General features: G+C 38.3%; 2 long non-coding RNA genes across 2 annotated transcripts; both read right to left on the bottom strand.

The window, feature by feature from the left end:
• Window positions 1–198: 198 nt before the first annotated feature.
• Window positions 199–3633, bottom strand: LOC146684288 (uncharacterized). The gene is made up of 2 exons (XR_014917067.1): window positions 3016–3633; window positions 199–1778 (listed from the first exon to the last, which is right to left on the bottom strand). It is a non-coding gene; the product is annotated as an uncharacterized LOC146684288 (long non-coding RNA).
• A 1053-nt stretch (window positions 3634–4686) lies between these two features.
• LOC146684289 (uncharacterized) lies at window positions 4687–6517 on the bottom strand. Its single transcript, XR_014917066.1, has 2 exons — window positions 6443–6517; window positions 4687–5515 (listed from the first exon to the last, which is right to left on the bottom strand). It is a non-coding gene; the product is annotated as an uncharacterized LOC146684289 (long non-coding RNA).
• Window positions 6518–10960: the final 4443 nt, after the last annotated feature.

Raw genomic sequence — 10960 nt, forward strand, 5'->3', positions numbered from 1 at the left:
CCCTAAAGCTTCAATATTACAGTAATAGTAATAAAAATGAATTGCTTGTATGAACGTGTGTGTGAATGGGTGAAAAACATTACACATTTCCACTACCACAACCCTGAACTAAATAAGCAGTTAAGAAAATGGATGGATTGATATTCTCCAGTCACTAGCATAACATTTTAAAAGAACAACTTAGTAATTCAGAGGAGATAGTAGAAGCACAAGTCTTTATTTCCTAGGGATCTTGTTCCATATTCTTTTTTAATAAGAGCTCTTCATGATGCATGCAAAATAAAAAAGCTTTGCCTTACAATATAATACACACACGGTGTAAACCAGCCAACACATTCACAGCCAAACATCGGTCTATAAATAAGGAGCAATATATTATAACATTATAATGGAATACTGTTAAATATTTTCAAGTTGATCTACTTTTATGAATATTTGTCAGTCTGCAAAGAGACCCATGTTTGCTCACATCCAGCTTGGACAAAGAATGAAGGTTTGTGAAGGCATTCTGTGGAAGTCTATCTCAAGTAAATAAAAAGTAAAGCGTTTTGAACCTTTTCAAAAAAAAAAATGAAAATGTGAATAAATGAAAAAGTTCAGCACAGATGGAAACTGTCGGTTAAATAAAGGCATACTGTTGCTTTATCAACACAGAAACAGTCCAAATGCAACCAAAAGCTCAAAATACAACACATCAGACCAAGTTACTCATGATCTTTAATCTTGGATACATATGTGTTTACGTCTTCATCAGAATTTTGTTTTTCAGTCTTAGAGTCAGGAACTGGTCTTGCATTGGATTCAGTAGCTCCAGCATTTTTCTGTGGCTTATATTTTTTATTCATTGCTGATGGAGTAAATCCGTGTTCATTATAAGCATTTATTACTTTCTCCACTGTTTGGCTTGATACGTTACATAAGTTGGCAGTTTCGCTGACTGACAGTCCTGCAATCCGTGCACCAACTATGTGGCCCTTTTCAAAGTCTGTTAACTCACTGGACGGGGTAGTGTCGACTGCTTCTCTTCTTTTATCCATTCCAGTGCTGAGTATATTGTACGTCAGCCTTTCTTCCCCCTTTCCCTTCTTTAAGAATGATTTGAGACCATTTCTGATGAGGCTACGGCGAACAGTAGCTGGATCAACTGAAGGGCCAGATGCATCTCTCAGGTCCTGTGTCAGGTCTTTGCTGGATCTTTTACGATTTCTTAAGGACATGACTTTCAGATACTGTTCATCTGCTGTAGATAGTTTTTTAGGTCGGCCACTTCTTCTTTTGTCTTCCACTTGTCCGGTTTGCTGAAATTTTTTAAGGACACACTGCACACCATGTCGAGATATGCCAAGTTTTCGGCTAATAGTTCTTTGGGGTTCACCTTGTTGGTGCAAAAGTACTATTTTATGCCTGTCAAACCGTGTTATCTTTGGCATTTTTTTCTTGATTTAACTAAAGATGCAACTAAAGAAATGAGAACAAATGAACAAACTGTCAAAATATACCATTTATAACTGGTTCTTTGCTATGATTTTCATCACGGGTTAACACAACACTACTTCATTCCTTGAATTAAATGTCTTTTCTATGCTCCAATGAAGCCAACGTCCAAAGGAAAAACTTGCAAAAAGACCTTCAGAAAGCCTGGAAATTTGATGCTCAAAACAACTTTAAAAATTACAAGCAAGTCTGGCTCCTTGGGAAGCAAAATATAGAGAAACAAAAGGTGGCTCAAGACTTTTGCACAGCACTGTAGATGGAGATGACTGGTTTTACTCCTTGGCCTGAATGCAAAAATCATGAAAGAAGAAAATACCAGAAGTTAAAATTTCAAACACAATGAAATAACAATACACAGTTGTCTTTCTCTTTGTGTTGATTAGCAATCAGTGTGCTAATGGAGGGACAAATTATAGGGATGAATTCTAACTAGCGCCCCCAGTACCCTACCAACTAACAGTTCTGTACTTTCAGGCTCCTTAAAAAGTATTATGACTCTGAGTCAAGTAAAGTATGTATTATATATAGGACAACTGGATGAGCAGGTGATCCATGCTATATGGATAATGCAGAGGGCCTTGGTGTGAATTTGTACTAAGGCTATTTACTTGGTGTCTTTCTCCAAGCTTTACTGTCTTCTTTCCACTGTACAATCAGATAAAGGATTAAAAGCCCAAAACATACATTTAAAAAAGTTTTAGTTTTTATTCTTTTAGCTGCTGCCCTGGTGGTATTTAATGGGATGAGAACAGGAAGAGGGAAGAAAAAAAAAATAAAAACACAATTCAAACATACATTCTGCCTATGGAAATTTGATATAAGGTCTATAGGTACTGGGTGTAAATGGACGCCCTACTTTAGGATAATATACTACACTAATATATTTAATACACTAATATGTATATAATATATTACCTAAGTAAATTTATTGTAAAATTTAAATGAATTTTAATTATTACTGATGCTCATCGGGGAAACACAAAGACGCCATTGCAAATCTTTACTCTCCTGCTATCTGCAGAAAAGTTATGTCTGCTCTGATGAGCTGTTTTCTACAGCTGCACAGAGACCCGGGGGATCTGCCATGGTGACGCTTTTTTTCAGAGAGACTGGTCAGTGGGCGGTGACTTTATACCTGTTGATCACTAATGTAATGTCCATCGTCTGCAACATCAGTTACCATGGTGATGTACCTCCGTGAGAAGTGAACCACCTTGGCAGTACAGAAAACCTGCAGTAGACGAAATTCTGCTTCGTAGTGCAGGCCCCTGAAAATCATACCCACTGTTCTCTACACCAGTTCACCTCCAGCACTTCCAGAACCCCCCGAAAAGAAACAGGTTAACAGCTAATCAGTCAGGACACGAATGCAACAAGACAGCTAAAATGGTTCAATCAGTCATGTGCTCTTTTCGGGAAAACGAGTGAGTTTTACTGAACCGCCTAATGCTGTCCACCTTAAAAATAAAACAGTCATTATTGCACAGCTTCAGTTAGAAAAGCTAAGAAAGCAAAGCTAACCTGGCTAAACGTAGCCTTACACCTTTCTACCGTCACACGTTCATGTTGAGGTTCAAAACGTTCTTTGCATAAAAAACATAAATACTGCAAACATATTCGCCCCGACGCCGAGAAAACGGATGAAAACACAGGTCAAACCTCTCACGGTTGGACACGTGAACCCTCTTCCACAGAGTAACAGCGGCGCTGTCACAGGTGTGTTTGTGGCTGGCGCTGCACTTCCGGGTCTGTTGTTGCGTCACCGTGTGAAGCACAAGCACAAGCTAAATCACTGCAGTTACTTTAGTACTGTAATTTTCAACACATGCGATTCTATTTAAATATTAATCATTAAACCTATTACTTTTCATTTTTAATATATTTGCATGCCGTAGCCTGTTAGCTTTGCCTTGGTTATTTTATTTCAGAGAAATCTATTAGTTTTACTGTTTTACCATTTAATTAAAACAGTGTTATTATGGCTGGATAACTGAAAATCCTATTAGCAAACCTGGTAAAATAAATAAAATAAAATAAATCTCTGTGCAAGCCACTCTTCATGGCTCATAATGTAAAGCACACAGAATACATAAGTGACAGCTGAGTTCACTCAAGAATGAAAAAGGTTGAAATGTACCATCAGATGAGGTAATTTTAATTAGTCTGAGGTTCAGGTTCTTTATTCCTGTCAAGAAACCTTTGAAAGTAGTGATCTTTTTCAAGTTCAAATTTGGGGTCCAGCTTCGTCTGTGTTGTATCTGTGCACAGCACCCTGGGGTTCAGATAGCGTCTGTGCTTCACATTGTAAGGCTCGCTGTTCTTTCCATCGAACTTTGGAGAATCAGTTTCTATCTCTGCTTTCTGAAAGACACCAGCTTTATGCAGCTCACGCCGTACAGTCTTTACAGAGACCGCGTGAGAGAGGTGTCTATTCAGCTCTGAGGTTATCTTACAGGCGGTGCACTCGGGGTGTTCATCGACTATCTGGAGAAGCGTCTGTCTGTCCTTTTCAGTGAGCTTTGACTTGCGCCCGCTGTTCTTTTTTGCTGATGCTGTTCGTCCATGTTTGATATACACAGTCATGACTCTTGACACTGTTCCCCTTGCCACGTTAAACAGCTGTGCCGTTTTTGTGACAGATGCACCCGACAGCCGTGCAGCAACAATCTGGCACCTTTCAAACTCTGTTAAGTCACTCATACTGATTTGAACACTGCTTTTAAAGTGGTGACTATTTCCTTTGGACACTGTCACCTGACAGATGAGCAGGAAACCCAGCCACTGCGTTGGAGCACTGTCACTTAGGTACCCCAATGTCCACTGTCATATGGCGCTTCCATGAGTTTGAATGCTGAAGCAGTGATGTCCTGGTTAGTGGACCAATCAGCTGCTGACAAACTGTCAAATGTAGTGTCCTCCTTGCTCTCTAAATAGATGGCGAAAGCAGTAAGTCTAAATAAAAAAGAAAAAGAAGTTTTATTTATTTACTCTCCTGCCGGTGACCCAGAAGTTAATCTCAGTACAGCAGTTGTGCTTTAACAAAATGTATGTACACTGTTCCCCCATGGTATTTAATCGAGAGCTTTGAAGGACGTCTAATTTTCTAACTGCCTGTTGCCTCCTCTCAGAGAGGATGTGCAATTTGAGAAATGAAATAGGGTCATTAACACAGACAGAAAAGACGCAAAAAGATTCACGTTAAAGATTTATTTGTTGAAAATATGCAATATTGTTCAAAAAGAAAAAAAGAAGAAAGTATGAGTTTACAACACAGCCAGTTCACATCAGTAAAAAGTTTAAAATCATTTTTGGCCATTCTTATGTCGAATTTCTTTAAACTAAACAGTAAAATTAGTTTACCATAAATAAAGTAATTGATATTCATTTTTTTAAAAGAGATAATCTCTCAGCAGAGAGGAAAAGTGTTGGTTAAATAAAGGCATTCTGTGGCTTTCTGAAAACAGAAAAAGTCTAAATGTAACATAAGGATCAAAGTACAGCTCATCAGACCGAGTTACTCATCTTCTTGGGTCTTGGGTTCAGGTGTGTCCATGTCTTCATCAGGATTTTGTGTTGTGACCTTAGACTCGGAAACCACTTTCGCCCTGGCCGCTTTTCCATTAGCAACTGTATTTTTCTGTGGCTTGCGTATTTTTTTTTTCTGTGCTGATGCAGCAAATCCATAATTCTTATAAGCACTCATGACTTTCATCACTGTTCGGGCTGAAACGTTACACAGCTCAGCAGTTTCGCTCACAGACATGCCTCCAATACGCGCGCCGACTATTTTGCCTTTTTCAAAGTCTGTTAGCTCACTCATGCTGGAGGTGGAGAGGTTTCGACTACTGCTTGTAGACTGGACAGACAACCTCAACGATCGTCAAGCTAATAGCTGAGCAACTGCCTCTGTAGCTTGGACTCATTCACATCAAAGCTGAATTGTTTCCATGCGGTGTTCCTTGGTTTGTCCACTGCAGTGCTGTGTATACTCTGAGAGGGATGTCTGGTGATGCTCTGTGGCCTGAATGCAAAACATTAAAAAAAACTATCAGAAAGTAAAATTTCAAATCTAACTGACACTATTGGAGAAGCTGATAGACTAGTGGTACAAAAAAGTGCACTTCTGGAATTGCTTTACTAACAAACACGTTCAATATACTTGTACTTTAAGTACTTCCACTTCTATTCAATTACATTTTAGACTCAGCGCACTTAATTTTAAATATTGAGCTGCTTATCATTTTGCAGGTTTAATATAGATATACTAATGCATCATCATATTATTATAACAAAACAACATGCTAAAGTCATCTAAAGCTGCAACAATCAGTTATTATGCCCCAATAATATGATGCTAATTGGTTTTATCTGAATAAATAAATAAAATTAATATTTGTTGATGCCTTTGTTAACAGCCATGTTGAAAATGGCCACCATCTTGAGTTTTCGCATGGTTAATGAGCTTTATCAAACAAGTAAACATAAAAACAGTATATGTGCCAGTTTTGGTGTTTGTGAACACCAAAACTGGCTTCCTCCTGTGAACGATTTCCGTGTAATGTTCAGGTATCTGCGGATCTACAGGATCAAACAAACGCGTCCTGAGTGAAGCTGATTCCAGCATCAGGAATCACAAAACCACTGAAGGTGAAACAACAGCACCTGATACGTTCATGTAACTGTTTTAGGATCCAGATAACATCACCGGAACACTTTGCGTCACCGTGCAACAGTTCAAGCACACTTAGAGAAGCTCGTTGGTGCTTTTTTCCAACCAAACCGATGATAATCAGTTTTGCTGTAACGTTCAGTTTTGCTAGCCAGGTAGCAAACCAGAACATAGCTCCCCTCAACAAACTGCATATTCCGAGCACACCTTCATCTTTGTAACACAATTTATAGAAAAACCAAACACAAAAGAATTTGTACTATTATGCACTGTACTTACAACTAAATCTGAACGGCAAGTCTGTGTTTTTGTCCACTGCTACTCTCCTGTAGCGTTTCGCCAAGGAGAATAAAGTACGTCCGGTGGGGTTTTCACAATAAAACTCTCAATTTGTGAAAAAACTATTGATAAAGTCAAAGATCCAATGCAGACATTAGAATTTTATTCATACCGTGTTCATGAAATACCTGAGTAAGAAAGGGTTTTTGTTTTCTAATTTTGTTGGTAACAGTCACCCAACAGATGGTCCTACTGGTTAAAGACAGAAAAAAATTACCGAACTACAACAAAAACATCCAGAAACTATGAAACTAGGTCCTATACAGATTATCACAAGGTTTCTGAAGTAACACAGACTAAGCTCGTCCTTCTGTCAACATCCTATAAAACACAAAAGCTCCATAAATAATTTCTCCGAATATTAATGATATTTTGATTCACAATAAATAAATAAACAATCCCCTTGCACCACACACTGTACTGTGCAAAACTCTTGAGTCAACCCTCATTTCTTTCAATTTCACTTCCAGGGAGCTGACAGCAATAGTTCTGAGGGCTTTTGAAAGTATTTCAATATTTTATGTTTTTTACAGCCAAATTTGTAAATAACCAATTTTTAAATATTATCTTTAAGCACTTTGTTACTAGCAGCGAGTCACAAAAACACAGCATTTGTTCCCAATGTCATGTTCTTAAGAAACAGAAAAAAAAATTCAGCAAAGACCTGAAACAGGATCTAAAACTTACATCTGGTCCTGAAGTTGATCCATACTGTTCACTGCAGCCTCAGCAGAAAGGGTCTCAAAGAAGAAGGAATCATGAACACAATATATATATATATATATATATATATATATATAAAAAGAGTAACTAAAGGTTAAATGTAGCTAATATGTCCTGTTTTAAGCCAGGCACTTACACCTCCGCTCAGCTGCGTCTCAGCCACCATGGCCGGAGTAGGGGAGAGGCGAGCTGGAACAAACCATTATGGGAGGGGGGGTATCTATACTTTTGTTGTTAAAATGTTACGTCTCAACCAAGTACTGTATGCTTTTTATATTTTTAGTAGTGTGTCACACAAACAGCAAATATTGTCAAAAGAGTGAGAAATCTTTGGGGGTGCTTTGATTCATTTTGGGGGTGCTGAAGCATCTCTCTTTTGATAGGCATGAAATACTGTTGCCAACACAAAACAAACCTAGCTGCATATAGGGGCATCTAACACTGAGAATGTTAATGTGACATTAATAGTTGTAATATGTGCCGTGGAATCTATCCATGAACGCAGAAGTGACAATGAGCAGTATTTAAGTTATAGCAAAGTTCATGCAACGTTTGCTGTAAATACCTAAGTAACTGAAATACAGCATTGAAGTAGATAATTTATCACCAGTATATGGTTGTCAGTTAAATGATGACATTCAGTATTTATTTTTGGTAAATCATATAATATTATCGTCAGCACAAAGCAGGTGTAGCTTAAATGTGGTGTGTGGATCTTTGTTGCTAAGCCACGTGTGTGTGGAAGCGCAGATTCAGCAGACTCTCTGTGTACTCAGCAGAAGTTACCCAATTTACTGTCCAGTAAAAAGACAGTGAAAAACCATGGGTAGACTTCCACAGATTTACAGTCACCCAGACGATCCAGAACATCAGCCAGCCTAAAAATTGTTCACTCTTGTTTAGGGATGGGAATTGATAAGAATTTGTCAATTCAATTCCTTATTGATTGTCACTGGGTTCTCTGAACATCACTGATAATATTTGCAATCCTGAATAATTCATCTTATGTTACAACTGCTTCAGATCTGCTGTTAATAATTAATGAAGGGTTATTGAAGTGTGCGGAACACGGTGGTGCAATCAAGTCCTTAGTTCAACTCCACCATAGGGACTTTAGATGTAGGCACTACGATGGAGCTGCAAGGTCAGAGAGGAAGAAGACCTACAAATCTAATAAAGGAGGATATGCAAAGGGCTGTTGTGACACAGGAGGATCTGAGCCCCAGTAACGTGAATATTGAGTTAAATCTTTATTTATATATAAATATACCTGTCTAATGTTTAATTACATAAGCATTAGGGGACAGTGTCCTCAGCACAAACATACTTCCAACATGTTATATGACTGTGTTGTAAATTATTATATATAATGTCTTTTTTAACCTATTGCGTTAAAAAAATGTCAATAAATCACATGCAAATGTAGACCACCTTTTTAAACAAGGGAAGTTTATTCATCAGAATTATTTGTTACTCACATTGACATAACATTATTTTTTACACCCCCCAACAAACCAAGCTGCTCTTCATATTTTGACCATCGGATGCCACCAAAGAGGACTGTGTTGAGAAGCCTTGAGTAATGAACCCTTTTTCAAAACAAGCTTCAGTGCTTCAAAGCTTCACTTGGCCATCACCTCTAGATGGAAATATAAGAAACCTAAGAAAAACAGGCAAGCAAACTACAACTAACAGCACGCACTCTTTAGCCCATAGCCCCCCAGACAATCAAAACAGGGCCTAAGGCCATGAAGTGCAGCTTCAGGTGGCTTATATAGGCCATTTGGAGAGCATCCATTGGCTGCAGGACTCAGACTTAAGCCAATGACATGAAAACCAGGATCAGTGGGAGCCAGTAGTAGGGAAGGGTGCAACTTACAGGACCTGGAAGCAGCACGGCAAACATGAACTTGATGTTTTTCTTGACATTCTTTTAAGGGAATGTAGTCATTACATATAGTATACACTCACTGGCCACTTCATTAGTTATGTGGTGCGCTTACTGGGTTGGTTATCCCCTTTGACTTCTTATTGCCTTAATTCTTTGTGGCACAGATTTAACAAAGTGCTTGAAACATTTCTTGGGTCCGTAGTGACATAACAGCATTATATTATTGCTGAAGATTTGTTGGACATTTATATGAATTTTAGCTGATGATGCTGATAATTTTCCTTATTAAATTAAATTCATTGAAACATATATTTAAAGTTGCAAAAGTGAAAAACAAGTGTTCTTACATTGTACTTGAAAATTCTGTTAAGGTCTAGGTTGCCTTGGCTTCCTGTTTCCTGTAGCACTTCCACTAGACCACTAGAGGGCAGCAGAGACAGTCAAATAGCAATGAGTTCTCATGAAGTGTTTACCACTGTCTGCTTGCTCAAACGTCTCATTAACAAACAAATATACTATACTTTTCTTTATTGTTTTAGACCTTTCTGACCCATTAAAGCCCTCCTTTAGTTCCCAGGAATCTCTCTGGGAAAAACGGACAAAAATTATTCCATCTTGGAGGCTGCATGACTTTCAAGCAACTTGTTGTTGCTCTGTGGTTGGCCATAACACCATATGGAGGCCAAAGGTCAAAAGTTTAGATTAAATATTGCTCTACTTCTGCTGTTTGGCAACTGCTGCAGTAATTTCAAATGCTTGTGCGTGTGACAGATTAAGGCATGTGGCTCAAAAACGTTCATGCTCATGTTTTTTCCTGAGTGGATTTTGAAGTTAAGTCAGAAAAGTGTTTCTCAGCTATGTTCTACAGTATAATTAAAAGTGAGTGAAGGAACTGTTGCTGTGCTTGCATAGCCATTGTTGACTTGCATAATTAGTATGGAAAAAAGAGTCACTGCAGTCAAATGAATCTATTTGTAACAGCTTAAATCACAATATGCACACACACACACACACACACACACACACACACACACACACACACACACACACACACACACACACACACACACACACACTTAACCTGTGAGCACAGACGTGGAGTCTTGTGGATACACACACATACAGAAAGCTACGCAAACACTCATTTATCATCTTGACTCTCAGTTGCAGGTCAAACTCTCATACACACAAGCTAGACTGATACTAATGCTCCTCCACTTAGACTGTTTTCACAAGACTGTAATGGCTGAGTCCATTAGTGTTAAATAGGGGGGTTGGCTATTTTTCACACCTTCCCTGAGCCAAACGTGGGCTCGACCTACTACAATAAGAAGGACTTTCAACACTGTCATCACTTTACGTGATGAAATACATCAAGGTTCACATGCTGTCTGTTCTTCTCTCTTGTCTTTATTGTATTTCTTAGTTATACTGGTAATTTTACACTTTCATGTGAAAAAGTCATGAACATACATAGTTACTACACGCAACCTAATTAAAAACAACAACAGGTAAACACAGTGCAGTTGAAAGATAATTTTAAAATACTACTTTGTAAGAAAAATAGGTGGCAGTATTTCCTCCCACAGAGAAATGACATTGCCTTTCAACATCTGAAACATCTGAGCGTTCAATAAGAGTCAGTGGCAAAACTGTAACCCCCTCACGTGTCCCTTTAGATGGGACACATCTAGGTGAGAGTTTGCACAGTTTAGGGTTTTGGAATGAATGTAACTGTGAACAGATAAGATTATTTGTCTTTTGTCCACGTTTAATTGAAGGACTTTCAGTCCTGCTGGAGTTATGTGGACAGAAGTGTTAGCAAAAAACCCCCAAAACAACAA

Source organism: Copadichromis virginalis, linkage group LG20, assembly GCF_057382275.1.
Source record: "Copadichromis virginalis isolate Kocher_CV1m ecotype Utaka linkage group LG20, C_Virginalis_male_GT1.1, whole genome shotgun sequence".
Lineage (NCBI taxonomy): Eukaryota > Metazoa > Chordata > Actinopteri > Cichliformes > Cichlidae > Copadichromis > Copadichromis virginalis.